The following is a 27,646-nucleotide window of genomic DNA, read 5'->3' as shown; positions in this document are numbered from 1 at the left end:
GGAAAAATGCGCTGCATTGTCAAAGAAGGAAATCCTGCCAGTTGTGACAATGTGTGTGAATCTGGTGAATGTGTGCATGCCATTTTGTTAAATGACATAAGCCAGTTATCAGAAAGGCAAATAGCCCACTACCTCGTTCCTATATGAAATCTAAAAGCAGATCTCACAGAAGTAGCGACTCCAATGGTTGGGGTGGTGTTTAGTGAAGAGGGTATACTGAGGAGATGTTGGATCAAGAACACATATTTCTAGTTAGAAAGGAGGAATTGGTTAAAAACCTTTTCTGCAGCATGCTGACTTTAACTAGGGATAACACATTCTTTCTCTAATAAATGTAAGATGGGGCATATCACGTTTTATCACCTCAAAATGACAAGTGTGTGAGGTCATGCATGTGTTGATTACTTTCCACTATTTAAACTAGGAACATTTAATTTCATTATGCTATGCACTTGAGAAACTCCGCTGGTACACTTTTGATTTAGGTTAAAAAAGAAAGTTTTCATTACCGTTATCCCCCTTCAGTCACAGAATGCTTCAAGTAGAATGTTCCAGATGTCTTAAACTTTAGTATCAACCACATGTAATTACATCCTTTCACCTGTACTATTCCTCTAAAAAATATGGTGATGCAGATAATTTTGTAGTCCTTCTAAAGACTTCTGAAACATTTTAAGCTTGTAAATTTTTAAAGAGAAAGAGCCTAATTAGAAAACTTGTGCAGCTTGCAAGGGAGATGTAATATATGCCTAATTTTGTTTCCATTTGTGTTCAAAGAAACAAAGAAAAATGTTCAACAAACAACACAATTTACTCTCCTATTGTATTTGCTTTTAAGCATGTATAGCTGAGCAATAACATCAGGCATTTTGCATTACATGTAACAATGTATTCTGAAAATTTTAATATAGATATTACATCTAAACAGATAGTTTTCAAATAGCATTAACAAGTACGAAATTACTTGAAAACCATTCCTTTTCCTTTGAATTCCTCAAAAACTTCACGGAGGAAGTTATTATCTACTTCTCTCCACAAAACCAACATGTTTCTTTCAGTAATACACAGGTAACAATGCAGAAATAACATTTCAATTTTCAATTTGCAAACAAGGTTTGGTATGCAATAACCATTATTTTGGATACTTGCTTTAATATCTGCTTCAGTCTCCTTTTTCAGGTTGACTTTCCCCACTATCTCCTATAGATGCCACTTAACTTGACCTACGATATGCTACATGAGGAGCAGGGTGCACCCTATCCAGAGAAGGTGTATTCCTTCAGTCTTTTCTGCCAAAGTGCTCATGACCACACGAATAAAAATCACTGCAACTCCTTGAGTAACTCTCCCGACTTCTGCCATATCTATCTCGAGTATTGTTATAATCGTGATAGCTGCTTCCACCATAAGACATCCCAGGTCCTTGTGCAGGTGGTGCACCATGAGAGGTCCCAGCAGAGTTGATAAAATAATATGTTGGGCTACATTTAAACATTTTTACTGCTATCACTAAAGCATGAACTAATTAAAGTACTATTTGGAAATATCTGCTTTCCTCTGCCTTTGTTGACAGGATAATAATTAAGCCTGCAATAGTAGAAGGTTTTATTTAAAATAAGTGTAAGAGTAGTATTTTGAAGCTTGACAAGTTTAATTCTAAGGTAAATGTTGAGTCACATTTTCTGAACATGAACTGAAGTTCTCACTTTCATCTCGTTCCCTATATTTTATACTGTTAAGAATACTCATTCTTGAAGCACGTTATATTTGTTCTTTATAATTTTCCTTAGAATTTCATGTAAATAATGATCTGATCTATTAAATGTAATTCTATAATTTACAAATCCATCCTGGACCATTACCATATCTCTGAAATGCATCTCTGTAAGAACTTCCACTTACTCATTGAGAAAGATCTCTACCACAGGCCTCAGAGTAGCCACCACGATCACTAAATTGAAAAAAAAATAATAAAAAAGTGTTCTTAATGGCAGAAAGAACAATTTAAGAAATCAATTTAATAAATCCAGATAACATTATAGTACTTATATCCTGTAGAGGAATGTTCATCCTGACTAGAATGACCATAATCACAGTATGCATAGCCTCTAGGTGGTGGAGCATAATCCCTAGCTTCTCGGGAACTTGGATGATGTCTGTGTGCATGAGTTTAAGCAACAAATTTTAAATTTTTAAATTCTAGTATCCAAAAATATATCTAAATAACAACTTAAACACAATTAAATTGCCAAACATCTAAATAGCTATTTCTCCAATAAAATAGGCAAATACCCAGAAAGCACATGGAACAGATACTCATAATCAGTGATTCAGAAAATGTATTTCAAATCCACAACGAGATACCATACTTCACACACACACACACACACACACACACACTGGAATGGCAGTAAAAGCAGGAAATACCAAGTGTTTGAGGGGATGTAGATAAACTGGAACCCTGATACAATACTTGTTGGAATGGAAAATGATGCAACTTCTATGGAGAAATGTGGTGGTTCCTCAAGAAAACAAACATAATTATCATAGAACCAAGCTATTCCACTTATATACATACCCAGAATCGAATAAGTATACTCAAACAAATATTGGTGCATAGAAACACTGTGGTGGAAACACCCCAAATAAAATAATGGGTTAACAGTTTGTGGAAGGAGTGAAGTGCTGCAATGTAAATGAACCTTCGAAACATCATGCAAAGGGAAAAGAGACAGATGCAAAAAGTCATGTAGTGTTTGAGCCCATTAACATTAAGTACCCACAACAGATAAATTCAGAGGTGGAACACTGACTGGTGTTTGCTAGCAGCTGAGGGAAGGGAGAAAATGGAAGGAACTGCTTAACTGGTAGTTGGAGTTTTAGCTTGGAATCATGAAAATGTTTTGGAACTCGATGGAGGTAGTTGTTGCATGACACAGAATGTATTAAACACCACTTAACTCTTTACCTTATAATATGTACTTTTGTTATGTGAATTTCATCAGCACAACAAAAAAAATCAACTATTTTATTTCATTTTTCCTTTAACTCTCCTTAATTGCATAACCATCATCTCTTGGTGACATATGGTCATTTATCCAGGAAGAGATTGTCACTCTGCATGGAGGACCTCCATAATTCTCTCTTCCACGTGATATGGGATATTTAACACTCACGTGATGGAACATTATGTAAAGAACACCAGATCTGAAACACTATTTTATCTTCTCTCAAACAACTTTTTAAAATTATTGCTTCTATGACTCCATTCTTTGTTTCCTAAATTACTAGCCAATCATGACACTGAGAATATTTCTTATGGCTTTGGATAATCCCATGGCTCCTGCAAGGCCAGTTCTTCTAATGAAGCTGAAGGCTAACACTAATTCTCAGGTAAAGTTCATTTGTAATGTTAATAACAGCTTAGTTATTATTTTCCTCTTCACATGAATGACTGATGACTACTAATGACAGAGGGAAAACATGTAAAACCATCAAACTTTTCACTGATTTTAAAGTTTACATAAATTGTCCTTTCTCAGCTGAAGAAGGTAAATTTTCCCATGTTGTTAAATTCATCTCACACACACAAATACTGCTACCTTTGAATGACTACATGCTAAATTTTTACATAAAAGTTCTCCTTTATCTCTAAGTGGCTGGCTCTATGTTGACTCTAAGTGGCTCTATCTCTAAGTGGCTGTCTAATGTTGACAAATTAAAATGTATTAGTGAAGATTTTCTAATGATGGCCAACATTTACTTTTATTTCAATAACCAGTAACGTTAAAGGGGTCATTACCACATTGTTGCTATTTCAAAATAGAGAAGGTTCTTCTTTAATATCCTCTTCACTAGCTATTCCTTAAATGTCAGCCTTTCACGTATGATATGTTCACTAGCGAATTTTCCAATGAAATATGTTGGCTTTTGTGTCCTGAAGTCAATAAATACCTAGCTTCACTGACAGTCTACATATGAAATGTAAAATTGAAAATGTCGGTTTTCAGTTTCCTCCATATTAGGATGGAGGACTAAGTAAGAATTTTAATTTGTTCTGCTTAAACTTCTTTGCTAAGAACTTTTATTTATTGTCTTGCTTTCTTCTGTTTAGTCTGCAATCTTAAAATTATCCTTCTGAAAAATACTGCTTCTATTAAATCCTACTGCTCACCTCGTGTTGCTTAGTTCTAAGTACTCTCCTCAAATAATTTCAAATTTTACACTAAGGATCTTCTGTTAATGTTTAAACCTCCCGGTACAATCTTAATTATTGATTTACATCCCCTTATATTTCACAACACCGTCCTTCTGCGATGCTCACTTAAGAATATTGAACTCCTTCATGTCTACCTTTCAAGCCTTGAATTTATTTTTAAATTATATTTAAGCCCAGTGACTCCTTTTCTGCTAAATGCTCTTGTAGTTCTTTTGAATCTTCATATAAGCAGGAAGAATGCCTTGCACATAAGCTTATTGAGGTCTCAGAAGCTGGATGGCCCAGCTCAGTGGCTGACACTGTGAGCCAGTGTAGAAGGCTGAGGCAGCTGGACTGCTCAAGCCCCAGGCTTTAATGTCAGTTTTGAAAATGTAGTGAGATCCTCTCTCCACAAAAAAATAGGAAAAAAATTTAGCTAGGTGTAGTGGTGCATGCCTGTAGTTGCAGCATCTCAGGAGGCTGAAACAGGAGAATTGCTTGAGCCCAGGAATTTGAGGCTGTAGTGAGCCATCATCTCACCAACGCACTCTGACCTGGTAAGAACAAGACTCCAACCCAACAAAGAAGCTGAACAAGCAATTTTCAGATTGGAACATCAGGGGACCATTACCACGGGACCTAGGAAATGGAAGAATTCATTAGATGAAGAAGCCTACCATCAAAGAATACTGCTAGGAGCTTTTAGAAAAATAAAGGGGAATCCTCTAGCAAACACAGGATTAAAAGAAACGTTGGCCTCACTCTAATCAATTCCTTGATCTGCAATGAGAAGCTGGAGTATTTCTTCACCATAAACCTGAAATGTACCTAGTGAGAGAGAAACTATACTCAAAGTGATCGATCACCAATTAAGCCAATGTGTATGTCACTTCTATTTTGTTTGATAAACTTAAAGTTAAGCATCCAGGTAAAATGGCTCATTTTTAGTCCTACAAAAACTATGGTCTTTCTATCAGGTAGCATTTACCTTGGCCTCCCATCCAACTATTGCTTCTTGCCACAGCAGAAGGAGCAGATTTTTAGGAGGAGGCCCTCCACTTCTTGAAGAGGGACCACTTTTAACTGGAGTGAGTCCCCTAGAATAACTCATGTTGAGATCAAGAGTGTATCCACCATCATCTGCATTTCAAACAAACTCTTTTTTTTCTTTTTCTTTTTTTTGAGGTGGGGTCTTGCTCTTTCACCCAGGCTGGGGTGCAGTGGCACGATCTTGGCTCACTGCAAGCTCAGCCTCCAGGTTCATGCCATTCTCCTGCCTCTGCCTCCTGAGTGGCTGGGACTACAGGTGCCCGCCACCACACCTGGCTATTTTTGTGCGTGTGTGTGTTTTTAGTACAGACAGGGTTTCACTGTGTTAGCCAGGATGGTCTCGATCTCCTGACCTCGTGATCTGCCCTCCTCGGCCTCCCAAAGTGCTGGGATTACAGGCGTGAGCCACTGCGCCCGGCCTCAAACAAACTCCTTAGTTAACTAACATCACTGTTTCTTAAATGGCTAAGTTTTAGTTTTTTATAAAGATTTTCTACATATTATAATCTTACAAATTCACATTTGTCTAAACTAATAAAATTAACATTTTTATATGAAATTAGTACAATTCAAGCAAGAAAACTCCATTTAGAAAATCTAGAAAGAAACTCAAGAATCATAATATTTTCTATGAGAGAGATGTGGGAAAAGTAGGGAGTGAACAGGGAGCAGATATTGATCAGTAAAATGTCTAAGTATACTATACATAAAAATATTAAAAGAAAAATGATAAATGACTTTATATCATTCTGTTATGAGGAAAAATTTTCAAAGCATATGATAAAGATAAACTAAATTCTATTCAAAGAAACTCAAATATTTACAATATCAAAAAGTGATACGTCAGGAAAATACCTTACCTCTAAAATTTGTTAACAGAATATAGAATTCTTACAATTCCCTTATAAAACACTGATTTTCAGATTAGACTGTTAAATTTTAATAATCTTTAAGAATTGCATATTACATAATATAAAAATATTTTTCATATATCTACAAAAAATATAGACATATGCCGATTGCCAGGTGGCGTTACAGGTTAGAATACACACATTCTCTTACATGACAGAATATTATTGAACCTCACCCTCAAGATCAACGGAGACAAAATAATCATGAAACTATGCATCTTAAAATGGAGCAAACACTGCAATTTCAGCTTCAAAAGAACATCTCCAGTTAATTACACATCTGGTTATTAAAACCCAAAAATAAATGATAGATTTTTGAAGGTTTGTTAATAGACAATACAAGTTAACTGATATATTTATTTATTTATTTATTTATTTATTTATTTGTTATTGAGATGGACTCTTGCCCTATTACCCCAGGCTACAGTGCAATCGTGTGATCTCACCTCACTGCAGCTTCCACCTCCCAGATTCCAGTGATTCTCCTGCCTCAGCCAAGTAGCTGGGATTACAGGTGCAAGCTACCATGCCAGGCTAATTTTTTATACCTTTAGGAGAGACAGGGTTTCACCATGTTTGTCTGGAACTCCTGACCTTGTGGTCCCCCCATCCCATACTTCCCAAGTTCTGAGATAACAGGCATGAGCCATCTCACCCAGCCCATCCAATCATTTTGTTTTGTTTTGTTTTGTTTTCAAATATATGGTTAGTTTTTCTTTTTTACGTAAAAATCGACCCCTCATTTCTATGGTGTAAATCACTCATAAATATCATTTTCAGTGACTCATCCTTCAGCAAAGAAAGATACATATATATATCTGTGAAGCCGTGGTTATTAGACCTTTCCAGAGTCACTGACTGTTTTCAGAAATTAAAGTTCTACGTTTCTTAAATTGAAAATGCTTTATGGCAGACCAATGTACAAACTCTCTATCAAAATTACAAAGCAATAGATTTGCATAGATGTTAGCACATGTATACACAAAAAAACAAATATTGCAAAATCAATCTTAAGTACTGAGTTACTTTTTTCCTGTTGGAAAATTTTAAATATTCCATCCTATTTTGATGTTACAACTGATATGAAGTTCTGGGCCCCAAAGTTGAAAACTCTAAAGTATAATGAATATAAATGAGTTCTGCAGAAAACTTGTTGAGTGCAGGCAATCAGCATTCATAAACACAACTCAGTTTCAAATTTTTGTTATTTCAATGCAAAGTTATTACAACTTTAAAATGAATTTTAGATATTAGTTCAATCATTCTGATAATACACCTTTAGTACTTAGAAATAATTTTATCTGTAAGTTAATTTTCTGTTCATAAAGGAAATAGATAAAATTGAGAAAATTTGATATCGTCAAACTTACTTTCTTTCAGTCCTGTGGTTCCATTTTTATATTTTAAAACATTACCGAAGTGTCCTTCATATGAGAGAAGCCACCCTCTTGTTCCTCCACTACTTCGTCTTCCAGATCTCAGACTTCCTGCAGGTATCCTGTTTTTTGAAGAAGGTGGTGGTCTCTGCCTACCACAACTTTGAAAAGGTGGTTTCCTGGCTTGTTCTAGTTTTATTGCTTTTCCGTGCAAAGACTAAAAGTATTAAGGGTACTATCAATAACACTGGCACATTTAACCTAAGCACATTTTACAAACATTTTTTACATCAACTATAGTTCATAGTTAATTAGGTGATGCAAAGATGTTGGAAAAAGTGTTTTTGGAGTCACATGCCTTTAAAATGCTTTACTTGAGCAAAGACTAAACCCTTGGGGAAGAAATCTAGGCAGACATTTGGAGGAAGAGAATTTCAGGCAGACAAAATAACCATTGAAATAATTCAGAGACTAGAATTAAGCAAGTAGTCATACTCCCAACATGTGGCAAGATGAACAAAGGAAAACACTTAAGTGAGATCAAAGACAAATCCTTTTGTTTATTCTGAGTATAATTCTGACTACTTGGAGAACAAACTGTAAGCTGCAAGTGAGTATCAGATTCAAGCTGAGAAACTAAACAAATGATGATGCTTCAACAAATGTAATGGCAGAGGAGGTGATACATGCAGTCGTTTCATGTGACTGTATAAGTTGTGCTTTGCATAAAGTTACTTGGCTGAGGGCATAAGTAATATGCAGATAATGATGTTGAGTATGTAGGTGATTTTTTATTGTTTTGAACTTTCTTCTAAATTCCCTCTGGTATTTGATTTCACTTTTTTAACCAGTGTTACAATTATTTATACCTAAATGTTACATGGAACTCATGTAGTATGTACCATGTAAAATTTATTACTGTCAATCAAGTAATATGAAATTTGCATGTGATAGAAATGTATAATTTATACTTTTAAGTTAATATCTTATAATTTAATATATATAAACCATATAAGCTATATAACTAACTTATAAATCTAAGTATTCCTAAACATACATAATATATGTATCTGTATATGTTATAACTAACATATATGTATTGCATATAGATGAAATGTATGCATTATATATTTTAATGCAGATATACTATATGTCTATATGTATTTCCTTTTTTATATACTTTAAGTTCAGGGGTACATGTGCAGATGTGCAGTTTTGTTACATAGGTATACACGTGCCATGGTGGTTTGCTGCACCCATCAACCCATCATATACATTAGGTATTTCTCCTAACGCTATCCCTCCCCTAGCCCTCCAGCCCACTAAAGGCCCAGTGTGTGATGTTGCCTTTCCTGTGTCCATGTGTTCTCATTTTTTAACTCCAGCTTATAAGAGAGAACATGCAGTGTTTGGCTTTCTGTTCTTGTGTTAGTTTGCTGAGAATGATGCTTTCCAGCTTTACCCATGTCCCTGCAAAGGATATGAACTCATACTTTTTTATGGCTGCTTACTATTCCATTGTGTATATGTGCCACATTTTCTTTATCCACGCTATCATTGATGGACATTTGGGTTGGTTCCAAGTCTTTGCTATTGTGAACAATGCCTCAATAAACATAAGTGTGAATGTGTCTTTATAGTAGAATGATTGACAATCCTTTGGATATACAACCCATAATGGGAATGCTGGGTCAAATGGTATTTCTAGTTTTAGATCCTTGAGGAATAACCTGTCTGTACTCCACAATGGTCGAACTAATTTACAGTCCCATCAACAGTGTAAAAGCATTCTTTTTCTCCACATCCTCTCCAGCATGTGTTGTTTCCTGACTTTTTAATGATCACCATTCTAACTGGCCTGAGATGGTATCTCATTATGGTTTTGATTTGCATTTCTCTAATGACCATTGATGATGAGCTTTTTTTCATATTTTTGTCAGCTGCATAAATGTCTTCTTTTGAGAAGTGTCTGTTCATACCCTTCACCCACTTTATGATGGGTTGGTTTTTTTATTGTAAATTTGCTTAAGTTCTTTGTAGATTGTGGGTATTGGTCCTTTGTCAGATGGATAGAGTGCAAAAATTGTCTCCTATTCTATAGGTTGCCTGTTCACTCTAATGATAATTTCCTTTGCTGTCAGAAGCTCTTTAGTTTACTTAGATTCCATTTGTCAATTTTGCTTTTATTGCCATTGCTTTTGGTGCTTTAGACATGAGGTGTTTGCTCATGCCTATGTCCTAAATGGTATTGCCTAGGTTTATCTTCTAGGCCTTTTTTGGTTTTAGGTCTTACATTTAAGTCTTTAATCCATCTTGAGCTTATTTTTGTATAAGGTGTAAGGAAAGGGTGTAGTTTCAGTTTTGTGCATATGGCTAGCCAGTTTTCCCAACAACATTTATTAAACAGGGAATCCTTTGCCCATTGCTTGTTTTTGTCAGGTTTGTCAAGGATCATATGGTTGTACCAGTGTGGTGTTACTTCTGAGGCTTCTGTTCTGTCTCACTGGTCTATATCTCTGTTTTGATACCAGTCCCATGCTATTTTGGTTACTGTAGCCTTGTATTATAATTTGAATTCAGGTAGCTTGATGCCTCCAGCATTGTTCTTTTTGCTTAGGATTGTCTTGGCTATGTGGGCTCTTTTTGGCTCCATATGAAGTTTAAAATACTTTTTAACAATTCTGTGAAGAAATTCAATGGTAGCTTGATGGGAATAGCATTGAATCTATAAATTACTTTGGGCAGTATGGTCATTTTCATGATATTGATTCTTCCTATAATGAGCATGAAATGTTTTTCCATTGATTTGTGTCCTCTCTTATTTCCTTGAGCAGTGGTTTGTAGTTCTCCTTGAAGAGGTCCTTCACATCTCTTGTAAGTTGTATCCCTAGGTATTTTATTCTCCTTGTAGCAACTGTGTGAATTCACACATGATTTGACTCTCTGTCTGCTGTTGATATATAGGAATGCTTGTGATTTTTGCACATTGATTTTGTATCTTGAGACTTTGCTGAAGTTGCTTATCAGCTTAAGGAAATTTTGAGCTCAGACAGTGGGGTTTTCTAAATATACAGTCTTGTAGTCTGCAAAAACAGACTACAAGACTTCCTCTTTTCCTATTTGAATACCCTTTATTTCTTTGTCTTTCCTAATTGCCCTGGTCAGAACTTCCGATACTGTGGTGAATAGGAGGGGTGAGAGAGGGGGCATTTTTGTCTTCTGCAGGTTTTCAAAGGGAAAGCTTCCAGGTTCTGCCATTCAGTATGATATTGGCTGTAGGTCTGTCATAAGTAGCTTCTATTATTTTGAAATATGTTCCATCAATACATAGTTTATTAAGAGTTTTTACCATGAAGGGGTGTTGAATTTTGTGGAAGGGCTTTTCTGGATATATTGAGATAATCATGTGGTTTTTTCATTGGTTCTGTTTATGTGATGGATTATGTTTATTGATTTGCTTATGTTGAATCAGCCTGCATCCCAGGTATGAACCCAACTTGATCATGGTGAATACACTTTTTGATGTGCTGCTGGATTCTATTAGCCTTTATTTCATTGAGGATTTTTGCATCAATATTCATCAGGGAAATTGGCCTGAAATTTTCTTTTTTTGCGGTTTCTCTGCCAGATTTGGTTATCAGAATGATGCTGGCCTCATAAAAGGAGTTACGGAGGATTTCCTCTTTTTCTATAGTTTGGCATGTTTTCAGAATGAATGGTATCAGTTCCTCTTTGTACCTCTGGTAGAATTCATCTGTGAATCTGTCTAGTCCTGGACTTTTTTTTCTTTTTCATTGGTAGGCTATTAATTACTGCCTCAATTTCAGAACTTGTTATTGGTCTATTCAGGGATATGACTTCTTCCTGGTTTAGACTTGGGAGAGTGTGTGCATCCAGGAATTTATCCATTTCATCTAGATTTTCTAGTTCCTTTGCATGGAGGTATTTATAGTATTCTCTGATGGTAATTTGCATTTCTGTGGAATCAGTGGTGATCTCCCCTTTATCACTTTTTATTGTGTCTTTTTGATTCTTCTGATTCTTCTCTCTTTTCTTCTTTATTAGTCTGGCTAGTGGTCTATGTATTTGTTGATCTTTTCAAAAAACCAGCTCCTGGATTCATTGATGTTTTGAAGGGTTTTTCATGTCTCTATCTCCTTCAGTTCTGCTCTGATCTTAGTTATTTCTTATCTTCTGCTAGCTTTTTAATTCGCTTGCTCTTGTTTGTGTTCTCTTGTTCTTTTAATTTTGATGTTAGTGTGCTGATTTTAGTTATCTCCTACTTTCTGTTGTGGACATTAAGTGCTGTAAATTTCCCTTGAAACACTGCTTTAAATGTTTCCCAGAGAGTCTGGTAACTTGTCTTTTTTCACATTGGTTTCAAAGAACATATTTATTTCTGCCTTCACTTCATTATTTACCAAGTAGTCATTCAGGAGCAAGTTGTTCAGTTTCCATGTAATTGTGCAGTTTTGAGTGAGTTTTTAAATATTGAGTTCTAATTTGATTGCACTGTGGCCTGAGAAACTGTTTTTTTTTTTTAATGATTTCTATTCTTTTGCATTTGCTGAGGAGTGTTTTACTTCAAATTATGTAGTCAATTTTAGAATAAGTGCTTTTCCTCTGAGGGTAATTGCGGCTATAGGGAGAACAAAATGTTAGCTACAAGTGGGCATCAGAATCAAGCAGAGAGGCCAAACAAATGATGATGGCTTCAACAAACATAATGGCAGAGGAGGTGATACAAACACTCATTTCATATGACTGTATAAATTGTGCTTTGCCTAAAATTACATGACAAAGAACATAAGTAATCTTCAGATAATCATGTTGCGTATGTAGGTGATTTTTTATTGTTGAGAACTTTCCACTAATTTGCTTCTGGTATTTTATTTTACTCTTTTAAACATAGTTAGAATTATTTGTGCCTAAATGTTATGTGGAACTCTTGAAGTATGTACCATGTAATATTTAATACTGTCCATCAAGTAATATGAAATTTACATGTAATAGAAAAGTATAATTTACACTTATAATTTAATATATGTATAAACCATATAAGCTATATAACTAATTTATAAATATAAGTATCCCTAAACATACACAATATATGTGTCTGTGTATTTTATAATTAACATATATGTATTGCATATATATGTAATTTATACATTATATATTTTAATACATGTATACTATATGTCTATATGTATTTCTAATATATATGGTTATCTTTGTTTCCACCCATTCAGGTACAGCAAAATAGTCCATTCTTTCCCTCTTTGGCTGTCACTGGGAACTGGTAGGCCTGGTCAGTGATACCTCAGAAGCCTGTTTATGACCCTGTTCTTGTCATCAGGACAGGTTTTACATATCTTGGATTAGATGGCCTATCAAGATATCCCAGAAACCACTGGGTCGTATTTGTTCCCTACCGTGCAATTTTCCTCCTGGAGTAGAAAATAGTCCACAAAACACACTTAGCTGTAACATAGGCTCTGACACTTTGGTCTTCCATGGATTCTCAGTACAAACATGGAGAAGATTAAGCACTTCCCCAGTGAACAGAAAGCACCAGCATACTTATTCAATGTTTTTGGTTCAAATAATAGAGACTTTTTTCATGCCAAAAGACTATTACACTTTCAAAGTGGTCACCTCTCCTCAGCTAGCAAATTCCCAATGGTATGATCCTGGATTTCTCCTGTTGCCAAACCGTGGGATCATCCTGATACAGCTGAATGCTGGAGTACCCCAGAAACTGACACTTCTCAATATTTCTTTTTTTCTGGACCCCAGAACTCCCAAACAGCTATTATACCTATACCCTGGAATCTTCCTCAGAAAAAGACAACAAATTATAAATATCAAGCTGTGACTGATTCAGCAAGATCCTGGATTAATACATTAGCTAGTAAAATTAGGCTTCATACTCTACCATTAGTTAATAGTGGTGGATCCTGGTTTCTCTTTTCAAGGCGCCTAGGTGGATCTCAAGTTCCTTCTGAGATTGATACTGGTCAGTCTCAAGTTCAATCTGTTAATGTTCTGTCTCATGGACAAATTGTAGCTAGACCTTGGCTAGAAATTACTCCTGAAGTTGCAACTTGGAAACAATTTGTGTCTTATAAAACAGGAACAGATTCAATCCAGTGAAGAGAGTATTAGACACCAAACATATCATGTAGCTCATAGAGTTAACCCTGGTGCTAAACCATCAACTTACAACTAGATTCCACCAGTACCTTTCATAGTTAATAAAATTGAACTATGGGCTCATTCATCCCTCAGTGAAGATGGATTTCCATATCCTACAGTAACCCATATTTTTGAACCATGGTGTCAGCTACTCTTGAACGTATTTGGATCCCAAGAAACTATAGAAAAGACAGATGGATACTGGACTCTTGCGGAACCTAAGTCAACTTGGTTCTGGATTTCTTCTATACTGCATACTCCATATTCATGTGCTAAGTCAAAAGGTGACACTATTAGGTCTTGGATGCAAAATAAAACCAGTATGATCAGGCCCTCAAATCAAATGGATAGATTTAGTAACTTGAATAAACATTAGGCTATTATACTCAAACCCCTGATGCAGACATGCCTCCTATTATGAACATAATTGAGCCCTTACTTCACTCTAAAGTTGACATGATCAGACCCTGGAGTCAGCCTGAAACAGCCATAGTCCAAATGTGGGCCTAGGCAGAAACTCAGTCAAGAAGACTCTTGACTTGCCTGAAAGCTGGTGCAATTAATCCATGGTTACAAACTGAAATTGAAAGAATGAGACCCTGGATTCAGCATAAATTTAAAATATTGAGACCCAGAACCCAGACTGAAGAATGGAAAAAAGAACATTGGACCCAATCAGAAACAGATCCAGTTAGGTACTGGGCCCAAACTGGAATGGAAACAGTGGTACCTGGGCCCCAACCTGAAGGTGATAAATGCAGACCCTAGAATCACACTGAAGCTGATATCAAACTTTTGTTTCAGTCTCAAGCAGAGACAGTCACACAGTGGAGAGAACCAGTAACTCTGACAGATCATCATTAGATACAGTCTGAAACTGCAATAGTGAGGTTTTGGAACCGATCTGTGACTGATAAGTTAAGAGACTGGATACATCATGAGATTATGCATTTAGACTCTGGGGTGAGGTTGAAAGTGATAAAGTTAGATCCTGGACCCAAGTTGAAGATGACACTTTGAGACACTCGATTCAGAAAGACTTTGGTGTAATCAATTCCTGGGTACAAAATGAAGCTACTATATTAACACCATGCATTCAGGGAAAGTCTTGAGAATTAAATCCCTGACATAATCTGAAACTTCCACAGTGCCACTGTGGACCCAGACTGAAACTCCAACAGTAAACTCTTGGACAAATATGTTATCAGATACAGTCACAGTATGGACAAAGGCTGAATTTCAAGGATTAACATCCACCCATCTATTGAGGAAAACTGATCCAATCATACTGTGGACTATTGCCAAATCTCCAGCAGTGAATCTCTGGACACATTCTGTATGTGATGAAGTCAAATTTTGGAACCAAGAAGAACTTCCAGCCTTATTGCCTTTGACAGAGCCTATAGCTAAGACAGTCCCACAATGGATCCAGGATAGATTTCCAGTAATGAACCCCTGGGCAAAAACTATAGCTGAAACTGTCATACCATTGACCCTTGATGAAATGACACCAGTAAGTCCTTGGACAAAATTACAGCCTGAATATCTAGAAGGAAATACTTGGCTCCCATCTGAATTTAATCCAGTCTCATTGTGGACCATGGCTTATCTGCCAGCAGTAAAAAACTGGATACGTTTTGATACTGAAACAATAATGTTGTGAAACCAGGTTGAGTTTCCAGCAATACATTCCTGAAACAGTTGGAAACTGATATAATCACACTAGGGACCCAAGCTGAATCACTAGTGATGAATTCATGGATACACTCTCCTATATCTGATATGGTCACAATGTGTATCCAGGCTGAATCACTATTATTACATCCTTGGAGACAGTCTGAAACTGATATACTCACAACATGGATTCTGGCTGAAACTCTAGGAGTAATTCCCTGGGAACAAGATATATTCCAACCATGGACCCACGCTGAACACCCACCAGTATCTTGGACTCAATCATTGATTCCGGGTAAAACAGCAGCAATGAATCCCTGGAGAGATGTTACAGCTGATATGGTCCTACCATGGAATCAGGCTGAATTTATAGTAGGAAATGCCTGGACATAGTCTGAAACTTATACAGTCACACAGGGGATCCTGAATGGTTCTCCAGCATGATATTCTTGGACACAACAAATAGCTGATGTAGACAAGCTGTGGACCAAGCCTGAATTTCCCACAATAAATCCCTGGACAAAGTCTGTAGGTGATAGTACGATACAATAGATTCAGGATGAGTCTCCAGCAATAAAACCATGGACACAGTATGTGTCTTATACAATCAAACCATGGGCCCCAGATGAATCTTCAGCAGTAAATCTCTGTACACACCCTGAATCTGATAGCATTATCCTGTGGACACAAGCTGAGTCTCCAATGGTAAATCTGTGCACAGAGGCTGCAACTTCCAAAGTCACACCATGGGCCCAGGCTGTATCTCCAGCAGTAATTCCATGGACACAGCCTATACCTTCCATAATCGTACCTTGGACCCAGGTTGAATGTCCATCAGTAAATACCTGGACAATGTCCATAGCCAATACCATCACACTATGGAACCAGGCTGAATTAATAGCGGGATATCCATGGATACTGCCATGGGCTGCTACTATCACACTATGCACAGTCTGAATCTGCAGCAGGAAATCTTTGGACACAGCCTATATATGACACAGACACTCCATGGCGTAAGGCTGAATCTTCAGCAGTAGTGTACTGGACAGAATCTGTAGCTGATACACACACACCATGAACTCAGTTTGAAGTAAAGTTTACAGTTTTTAACAGTAAAGCCTTGGATCCAATCTGTATCTGATACACGCATACCCTGGACCCAGGCTGAGTCTTCAGCAGAAAAACATTTGACACAGGCAATAGCTTATACCATCAAACGATGGAACTAAGTCAAATCACCTGCCATAAATCTCTGGAAACAATATGAAACCAATATGTTCACGTGGTGGACTGAGGCTGAATCTCCAAAAGTTTTGAGGAAACCAGCCCCACACTGCCTGGCAGGTACCCCGAATCCAGTGGAGACAAAGGAATTAGTCCAACGGAGACAAAGGAATTAGAAAGAGACAGAATAAGAGTTTAAAAGGTGGGTTCAGGGGACCAGAGCATCGGACATTTGCAAATGGCGTGGAGCTCTCGGCCTCCACCTAATTTATTAGTTTACAAGCTCTTTGTTCTTAGGGCAGATGGGAGGGGGAGGAAGGGAATCAGGAAAAGGTTTAATCCGTGAAGGAGAACTTGTGAGTCATTCAATAAAATGCATAGCAGTGGCAGTTTCTGTGAATTTCCTTGAGCAAAGGCATGCGTCTAAACGACTTAAGATCTTTAACTTATTGAGACTGAAATGGGTGGGAGTGGATTTCAGGAGAAGCCAAGATGTTTGATTATACTCCACTTCTTCAAGGGAGTGTTATTTCCCCAAGCAACCTGTGGCATTCTGCTGAGCTCTTATGCTCTCAGGGCATAAAGACATGAAGGCAATAAGGAGACTTTTCTCCTTAGAGGCTGCCCACGTCTCCCCATGGGTGTCTTACACAGGAGAGACCAACTTATCTGGCATTCCAGAAACTCTCTTTCTCATGTGTCTTCCTTTTTTGTCTCTATTATTATTTTTTTTTATTAGAACTGCCCTTGCTATCATTCATGCTCTCTGGCTTCTCTCCCAAGGCACCCTCTGCATCTATAGACTAAAAACAAACAGCATAAATAGACACAAACCAAAATAAAATTTGCAATTGTTGATCTACCTTAGATCATCCACTTTAAAGTGTTCATCCACTTTAAAGGATTACTCTTAGAAAGGCCATCAGTGGCTCCAGCAAGAATATCAGCTCCAGACAACAGGCTTAGGTGAGCCTGAGGTGTCTCGAAAAGTTGTTTTTTCAGTTTAGCAATATCTAGTGTTAAATTGTGTTCTTTTCCTGGTAGGTTATGTCTAATCATCTCCTAATGGTGTTCAGTGGCATTATAAGAGCTAGGAGTAATACGAGGGTCAGAAATATTCCAATCACATTGCATTTGAATTCTATGCTCCATAGAATCTGATCTCCCATCCAAACTACTGTTTGATGGAGATCATTAATTTGATTTGCCAATTTTTGATCTATTTGGCTTTGGGAATGCCAAAGCTTAGAATAATTTTTCTGCCAACTATCCACAAAGCCCACAGTTTGAATAGAAGAGTGCAAAGCAACACCAGCAGCAGCAGCAGCAGTAGCTGTGACAGATATAAGGCCCATGATCACAGCTATTAAAGTAAATATGAACCTCTTTGATCTATTAAGTATTCTGTTTAGCACTTCAGTGATACTATGTATGGAGGGAGAGGCCTCCGAAGGTCTATTGAGGGAAACAGGTATCCAAACTCCTTCTCAAGACTTAACCAGTAAAATGCTACTATCTTTATTAAAGGTAGAATTAATGCAGGTAAAAAGATGACAGTTGAGGCATGATATGGTTTGAGAGTCAGGTAGGATATTAATTTCTCCCACTGCCAACATAAAAGGAGGTTTAACACAACGCTGCAAACGCACTGTCTAGTTAGAGGTCATGGCTACAACAAATCGAAGTTTTTTACTATGGTTCTCTGTTTTATATTATCCTTTCCAAATCTGAATTGGGATTTGAGCCATCATTAATTTCCACAATTCTGGATGCTCTGGACTTATAATTGGATCAATCATTTTTGGGCTTGGAGGAGCCATACCATTCTCCTCCCACTTAATAGTGTAATTTGTTTCAATTCTTCTGTATAATTTTGGTGCATTATCTGGGTAGTCATTTGCAAAAGGAGTCTCTCTACAATCATCATGCTGTCCAGTACAATTTACTGCAAAGTGTCCCATAGGGGCCCAATCAATGATGATTCCATAGGAATTATTTTGCAGTACAGCACTGCTACTTGCAATACAAGCTTCCCAGGTTAGAACCTCTAGTTTTCAGACTATTGAGTGGCCTGCCTACGCAGGGCAGGACTTCTTATTAGGTTTAAATTTATTAATCTGGTGATGCATCATAACATAGCCATGCTCAAGGTATTTAATAGGGTCCAAACATTGAAATGTCCTTCCACTAAATACATGAATAGAGGCTTTTGATGAATTATGTGCAGGAACATAAGCCATCCAGCTTCGTTTATCAGAATTTAAACATCCTGCTGCCAGCCCCAGACAGATGAGAGTAAAGCAATAACCAATGGAAACATTCATTAACATTCCTTCCTCTTCTGGATGAGTAGGACCTTGGTTATCTGCTGGTCCAGGCATCCAGACACTATCATTAACATAAACCTCCACTGGGTCAACTAACCATGTTAACAGGCCTATTCAGTGGTGAGAGTGGAATGTAGGCCCAATAAGTGTAATTTTGATCTGCCCCTTTGCAGGGAGACTCACCACCAAGGAGATTACCACCATCATAGCTACCATTAGATTACTGGTGGTCAGCGGCTTGTTCTGAGACCTCAGGTTCTCTTCTGCAATGTGAGCTAGTCTCTTAATCTGGCCCCAGGTTGGTGGAGTTGACTTGGCTAGTTTCACTTGTTTCCATGTGCCCAACAGAGATGTTCATCTGAGCCATCTGATCAACTGTGGGTGCAGGAACGTTCCAAGGTCTTTTTCTCTTCCTTGGACTCTGGCTCATGGCACAGCTTAAGATGTCTTGTGGGTACCCAGACAGGAAGCTGATTCTCTCCTGGTGAGATGCAAGCAAACCCTCGAGCCTAACAAGACCCACTGGGGCCTTTTGTTTAGGCCAGTTTTTTGGCTGTTGATAAAGAGCTATCATCGACACATCTGCTCCTGTGTTGACCAGACCCTCAAATTATTTTCCTTGAATAAACCATAAAAATAAGTCTATTGTCAGACACTCGATTTACCCAATAGACAGCCTTGCTTGCTGAATTTGTGCTTCCAAATCCTCCTGTTCTTTTTTCTGAGCTTTCTCCTAACTTAACATATGGTAAAAGTAACAGTTGAGGTATTCTGTCACCTGGATTAGCACTGCAGGGAACAGTGGAGGAGAAAACAATTTGAATTTCTCCCTGGCAATCAGAGTCCGCTACTCCAGTATGTACTTGAATTCCCTTTATGTTTAAGGTGGATCTTCCCAGTATAAGTCCCACTGTGCCATTTGGCAATGGGCTGTAAACTCCCATTGGGACCTTCCTAGGAGGCTCCCCAGGAAGGAGGGATACAGGTTCAGTACAGAATAAAACTACTGCCCCGCTTCTAGCTGTGGAGGGAGATAATTGCTGTACATTTGTACAGGGATAGACTGGGCCGGGAAGACTCCATTTGGAGTCGGGGACATCCCATCCTGAATTGGGAATGCCCCATTTTGAATCGGGGCCAGGGGCTGGCCCCTCTCTCCATTTCCCAGCAAGGGCTGTCTGCTGTTATCAAACTTTGAAAGACATTGATTAGCTCAGTGTTTACTTTTTTACATATGGGACAGGTTCCTGGTACCCTGCTTTTTCCTCCTGAGTTTTGCCTTTTTTGGCTCTTTGTACACTCTCTTTTTGTATGTCCTGTCTGCCCACAGTTATAGCAAGATCCAGGGAACACTCGTGTGCTTTTTGTTACCTTTAGTTCATCCATTGCCTGAGCTAGGAGGCTGGCCTTATGTAAGTGCCCCACAATGCCATGGTAGGCTTTAATGTATTCACTTAAAGACTTTTCCTCATTTAGATCTGCCTTTCCCTTAATAGGTCTAATTGCTGCCTGACATTCTGTATTAGCATTTTCATAAGCAAGCAGCTGAATGATCCCTTTCCTGGCATGAGAATCCTAAATACCCTTTTGAGCCATGTCTTGCAAATGGGCAATAAAATCTGGATAAGTCTCCCTTGGACCCTGTTAAACTGAGTTAAAAGAAGGATAAGTAGTACCAGGGTTGTGATTTTTTTCCCAGACTCAGGCACATCGTTCTGAGCTGATAAGCAGCCTCATCACCCATTACTACCTGTTGATTTAGAGTACCCCATGCCTGTCCGATTCCAAGCAATTGATCAGATGTGATATTAACAGAGGTTGGGTTTGAGCATTTCTGCATGCCTGATTTGTTGCTTAATCTGTCCACCAGGTTTTAAATTGGAGAAATTCAGAGGGGGACAGGGTGGATCAGGCTAATGACTCCCAATCTATAGGTATTAAACGCCAGTTATAAGCCACAGATTGTAACGAGGAATGAATATAAGGATAATTTGGCCCATATTGTCCAATTGCTTGCTTTAAAGACTTTTAATATTTTAAAAGGAAATGGCTCCCAGCATGCTTGAGCATGTTCTCTGGGCTCCTCAGCTGGAGAAATAATTACCAGAAACTGCCAAGCATCCGAATTCCCCATTTCTTGTGCCTGGTGAATGGATGCCTGTATTGTCCCTGCGCCATAATTTGTATTTGGACTAGCTCGCAGTATTCCTCCGCCATAATTAACAGGCAGGTAAGCCTGGATCATTCCCTCCCCTTACTTGGCTGTTGGGCAAGCCTGAAGCTTCCCATTGCCACAGTTACTGGAAGGGAGAGCAATAATGGGAGCTGCAAGCCGCGTCGCAGGCTCCTGTTCCAAAAATACCTAAGACTAAAGTTGGAGTGGCCATTCCGGACCTTCCCCTAAAGGCGCAGTAGGTAGCACTGTTTCTTTCATAAGTTTTTGGAGGTTAGGATATATAACTTCCCATTTCTCCCCCTTTTTAAAACTAGACTGTGACAGTTCACTTTGCTGATGAGCAGACTCCTGATTATTAAACTTTTCTATGTCATCCTGAAACTTCTCCTCCTCCTCCTCAGTGTGGAAAGGCTGCAGTGCTGTTTAAATTGCCGACCACACAGACCAAGTGGAGAAGGGCCCTCTTGTTGTGATTAAGTCTGATCCTACCTTGTCCCAATCTTTTACATCCATGTTTCCATATTCCAGGAACCAAGAAGAATACTTTTCTACGAGATGGAACAAAGATGTAAGATTTTGGGTATTCACAATTACCCCTCCGTGGCACAATAACTGCTGCACCAGGCTTAATTAACAAACTTACTCTCAGCCTGACTCATATTTTCCCTAGGTTACCCTGGAATTCTCCGAGCGCCCTACTTACCTGTAGAGCTTGAAGTGAAAACATATTCAGGTGTCCTTTGTCAGTCGTCCTCCACTTTGCACGCTCTGGCGTTCCTTCACTGGATTATTTGTAGGGATTATGGGGAGCCCCGCGTTGGCCACCAGATGTTGGGGAAACCAGCCCCACACCAGCTGGCGGTTACCTCGAGTCCGGCAGGTACCCCGAGTCCGGCGGAGATAAAGAATTAGAAAGAGATAGAATAACAGTTTAAAAGGCTAGTCCAAGGGACCAGAGTGTCAGACTCTTACTCATAGCCTGGAGCTCTCAGCCTCCACCCAATTTATTGGTTTACAAGCTCTTTGTTCTTAGGGCAGGCGGGAGCGGGAAGAAGGGATGAGGAAAAGGATTAATCAGTGAAGGAGAGCTCGTGAGTCGTTCAATAAGATGTATAGCAGTGGCAGTATCTGAATTTCCCTAGCAAAAGCGTGTGTCTAAACTGCTTAAGACCTTCAATTCATCGGGACTAAAATGGGTAGGAGCAGGTTTCAGGAGAAGCCAAGATGTTTGATTTTACTCCACTGCTTCAAGGGACTGTTATTTCCCCAAGCAACGTGTGGCATGCCGCTGAGCTCTTATGCTCTCGGGGCATAAAGACATGAAGGCAGTAAGGACACTTTTCTCCTCAGATGCCACACATGGCTCCCCATGGGTGTCTCACACAGGGGAGACCAATTCATCTGGCATTCCTGAAACTCTCTTTCCCACAAAAAGTAAATGATTGGACACAGCCCATACCAGCTACAGTTATACCACCAAACCAAGCTGAATCTGTAGGAGTAAGTCCCTCCACAAATCTTGAAACAGAAATTGTCATACTGTGGACCCAGGCCCATTCTAAAATCAACAATCCCTGCACATACACTCTATTTGATAGAGTGACACCATTGGCTAAGAATATTTGTGTAGCAGTAAAACAACAGAGATAGTCTAAAACTAAAATAGTCACATCATAGACCCAGGATCTGTTGCCAGGAATAAATCCATTAACAGCGGCTGAAACTGGTATAGTCACACTGCAGTACATGGCTGTATCTCTAGTAATGATTCCCAGGAGAGAGGCTTTATCTGATACAGTCATAATACGGACACAGACAAAACCTCCAGCAATCACTTTCTGGTTACAATCTCTACCTGATGCAGGCAAACTATAGACCCAAATGAAATATCCATCAGTAAACACTTGGAACGAGGCTGAATTTCAAGCTGTAGATTCCATGATGGAGTCTAAGTCTCCAGTTGTAAATAGCTGGACAGATCCTGAATCTCCAGCCCCAAGTCCTCTGCTATAGGCCAAGATTGATATAGTCATACCATGGACCCAGAATCAATCTTTAGCAGTAAATGCTTGGTCAAAGCCTGTTGCTGATACACTCATACTGTATACAGCCTGCAACTCTATCATTAATCTTCTTTTCACAAAGTTTACATGGTACACTGAAAGCTTGTACTGAAACTAAATGTCTATCATTAAATACCTGGACAGAGGCTATAGCTTCCATAGATATACCCTGGACCCAGGCTGAATTTCCAGCAATAAATCCCTGGACAGAGCCTGTTTTTCATACAGCTACAATTTGGGCACAGGCTGTATCTGCAACAGTAAAGGCCTGGGCACAGCCTTCATCTAATACAACCAGATTATGGTCCCAATCTGAATCCGCAGCATTAATTGCATGGATACTGCCTGTAGCTGACACATACATAGGATTGATCCAATTTGAATCTTCAGCAGTAAATCCCTGTATATTGCCTATGTCTAATACATTATCATTGTGGACCCAGCCTGTATCTCTAGCAGTCAATTCGTGGATAGAAGCAATAGTTTCCACAGTCACACCATGGACCAAACCTTTTTTTCTAGCAACAAATCCCTGGACACATCCTGTATCTGATATAGTTGCACTTTGGACCCAGGCTGAATCTTCTGCAGTCATTACCTCCACACAGCCAGTTTCTGACAAAATTATACTGTGGCTGCAGGCCCACTCTCCAGTAGGAATTATCTGGACACAGACTGTATCTGATATACTTATATTATGGAACTACGAGGAATATTCAGCAGAAAACCCAGAGGCATGGGCTGTAGTTTCCTCAGTGTTACCATGGACCTAGCATATCCCTACAGCAGGAAAAACCTGGAAACTACCTGTGTCTGAATCAATCACTCCGTGATCCCAGTCTGAGTCTCCAGTAGTAAACACAACCTTTGATCCAAGATAAAAATCAAGAGTCTATTTTATGGACACATCATGAAATTGAATGTATCAGTGAATGGACTTTGCCTGAATTTGGAACACTTATATCCTGGATAGTGCCTGGGCCTCCAGCAGCAAAACCATGGTCCCAACCTGAAGCTCTAGTTATAGAACTTTGTTTAAAACTGGAACAGAAAAAATAAAACCTTGGGTTCACCAGAATTTCAAACACTGAGCACATTTACTCCCTTTGGACCTGGTAAAATAGAATCCTGGGCCAAACAGAGAACTACAACTTTAATAACATGGATCCAATCCAAAAGGGATGCCTTCTTCCCATATACACAATCTGAAGTAGGTACAATAAGATCCACAACAATTTCTGAAGCCGTTATAGTAAAATATGGATCCAGACTGAAGCAGGCACAATCCACCCTTGGACTCAAGCTAGAACTAATACAATCAGACCTTTGACTCATGCTGAATTTCAAGCAGTCAGACTCTGGACCCTGTCCTTGTCTGGTACGCTACTGTATCAGACTGAAATACAGGCAGCAAAATGCTTGACCATGCCTGATATTAATATTCTGAGTGCTTGGCTTCAGACCCAAAATTATGTAAGAAGAAATGGTACTCAACCTTACTCTCAAACAGTTACTACCTGGATGCAGCCATAATCCACCCATGGAACCAATCTGAAAAGAATGCAGTCAGACCCTGGACCCAGTCTGAAGGTGATGTTATCCAACCTTGGACCTATGCTGAAACCAATACTGTCAGACTCTGGACCCATTCTGAAACTGATAAAATAAAACAATGGACTGAGCCTGAATCTCAAGCAAGTAGGACCTGGCCTGAGACAGCTATGTTGATATGTTTGTCCCCAAAACGATGCAGTTTGACCCTGGACCCAACTTGAATCTCAAGCGTCACACTCCTGGACCCACAATCAAATTAGCATAAATTACTCTTGGATTTAGCATGCACCTGCTGCAATCAGACCATGGACTTACTCTGGAATTCATCCCTGGACCCACCATGAAACCAATAGAGTGATAAGATACTGGTTCCAGACTCAAATAAATTCAATGAGATACTGGAACCAACCTGAAACTGAAGTATTCCAAATTTGGACTGTAAGCCAAGGAATAAAACCCTGTAACATGACTGAAATTGATACAGTCACATCTTGCTGACAGCCTCAATGTGATACAGTTAAATCCTGAATTCATCCTGAAAGTCAGCCACTTTCTCCCTGGCCCCAGACTGAAGTTGGTATATTTTGTCCCTGGACTCAGCAAAGAGCTGCTACATATCAAACATGGACCCACCCTGAAACCCAAGCAGTGAGACCCTGGAACAAGCAGGAAACTGATATAGTCAGATCTTTGTTTTACATTCAGGTGCATAAAGGCAGCTCATAGGCTTATTCAAAATCTCAAATACTCAGTTCCTCGGTCCAGCCTGACATTGATATAATTCACAATTTTATTCAGTCTGAAACTTTGGTTCTAAGATTCTGGCCCAAGGTTCTACCTGCAGTAGTCAAACCATGGATCTTGCTTAAAGGAAGAACACTCATATCTTGGATACTGCCTGTAACCCAAGCAGACACAGACTGGATCCAGTCTGAAGCTGATATTATTGAATCCTTTGTGGATTTTAAAGGTGGCAAAGTGAGAACCTGGATCTAGCCTGAAACAAAAATACTAAGACCCAGAACCCATTATAAGGCTAATATAATTGCATCATTTTCTCCTCCTGAAATTGAGCTGAATGGAGAAACACTCTTAATGAGTCATTTTGTCTCCTTGTCTAAACGTGTAACCTTTTTGCCAGTAAAAACAGTTTCTTTCCCAGATCAGTATTTAATAGCTTTGTTAACTGAGATAACTGCCACAGAAAGCCAGGATAAAATCAATTCTCTCCAACCAAGCCAGCTTACAAGCATTTGGCTTCCTGGAAGAGTTGTTTACCAGCACTATGGAAGGAAATTAAAAATTATCAAGATAAAAGAAAGCCCTGAAGTCCCAGCTACCTCTCTTGTCTCTCTTTCTTCCTCCTTTTTCTTTCTTCTTTCTTGTTCTTTTCCATCTCCATGTACACTGTGTTCTTCTTAAGTCTTTTCTTCTTGTACATTCCCTTCATTCTGCGTTTTCCCATCTTGCTCAGTTTTTTCTCCTCTGGTCTTCTCTCCTATTCTTCTTTCCATAGCCTTTTCTGCTAATCCTCTTCAGAAAATATCTTCCTCAACATTTACTGAAGAGTCTATTCTTTCTCAATCTTTTTCATCCTTGCATGCTGCTCCAGCCACACTTTTAATAAAACACCCTCTCCTGATGCCTGGATCTCAATCTGGACCCAAGCCTGTACAACAACCTCTTAGGCATTCAGAACGCAATGTTTCCCTGGATGAGTGTCAACTAGCTGTGATCTGGAAAGAGAATTTACAGGCTTACTGGCTCTTCAAGACAGGTGTTATTTCTCGTGAAACCACAGGCACCTTTAGTCTAGTCATATGTTTGAGTTAATATACTTAGTACGAAGACTCTTGTTGAAGCCTAAAACCAGAGTTTGTAAGATAAGAGGTTATGTTCTCAGACCTTTGCAAAACCAAAATGTATGTTATTATATGAATCAGCAGAGATGTCTAAATATTAACAGAATATCTTATTTTTGCCAAACAAGATTTATGAACTATGTTTTATGAACACAATTCTATTCAGAGAACAGTATTTTAAAGATAGTCTTACTTCTTAGAAATGTTTTCTTATTTCCACTTGAGGTATGTACATATAGATACACACTGTTGGATAATAGTATTATATCTTGGATATAAATAATAAGATATATAACATATGTACTGTATTATTTGAAGGGAAAATATGGAGATAACCTCTGTAGTTTATCTAAAATTGTTGGATGAATAATGTACATTTCCAAATATTTTCTAAGAATTGAAGATACTGAATTTCCAAGCATATTCCTAAAAACCTAAAATTAGATTTTAGAAATAGGAGACTAGTAACACTAATCTCACTCTGTTCCACAGGTTTATTCCTTCTGCAGAGTGTGGGTTACGCCCTGGCCATGTCCCCCTCTTTCCCAACTGCTGGGAGGCAAAAATTGGTGAATTTCCTTGGATAGTTTCCTGCAACTGTCTTTCTCTCATTTCTGTGCTGGCTCCATACTAAATGAACAGTGGATCCTTACCACAGCTAGATATGGCAATTTTATGTAAGTCTGAGTAATTCATTTCAAGATTAAGATATCATTATAAGGCAATTACAACATTGAGATTGTTAATGAATATCTTTCTCTTTGTGTGTCTGTGTCTGTGTGTGAGAGAGAGACAGAGAGAAAGAGAGATGGAGACAGGGTCTTGCTCTTTTGCCCAGGCTGCAGTGCAGTGGCATGATTCACATTAGCCTCAAATTCCCAAGATTAAGGGATTCTCCCACCTCTGCCTCCTCAGTACATGGGACCACAGGCATGCACCACTGATTCTGGCTAATTTTTATTCATTTTCTCCAGAAATAAAGTCTTATCATGTTGCCCACCTGGTCTCAAGTGATCCTCAAAAATAGTTTATAAAG

At 38.6% G+C, this 27,646-nt stretch overlaps 1 pseudogene; it reads right to left on the bottom strand.

Moving 5' to 3' along the window:
• LOC112208094 (RNA-binding motif protein, Y chromosome, family 1 member F/J-like) overlaps positions 1-26,371 on the bottom strand; it is a 371,477-nt pseudogene extending 345,106 nt beyond the window's left edge.
• Between the last annotated feature and the right edge of the window lie 1,275 nt (positions 26,372-27,646).

The sequence above is a fragment of the Pan troglodytes genome, chromosome Y (genome assembly GCF_028858775.2).
Source record: "Pan troglodytes isolate AG18354 chromosome Y, NHGRI_mPanTro3-v2.0_pri, whole genome shotgun sequence".
In the NCBI taxonomy this organism is placed as follows: domain Eukaryota; kingdom Metazoa; phylum Chordata; class Mammalia; order Primates; family Hominidae; genus Pan; species Pan troglodytes.
This window is presented reverse-complemented; position numbering and strand designations above follow the sequence as displayed.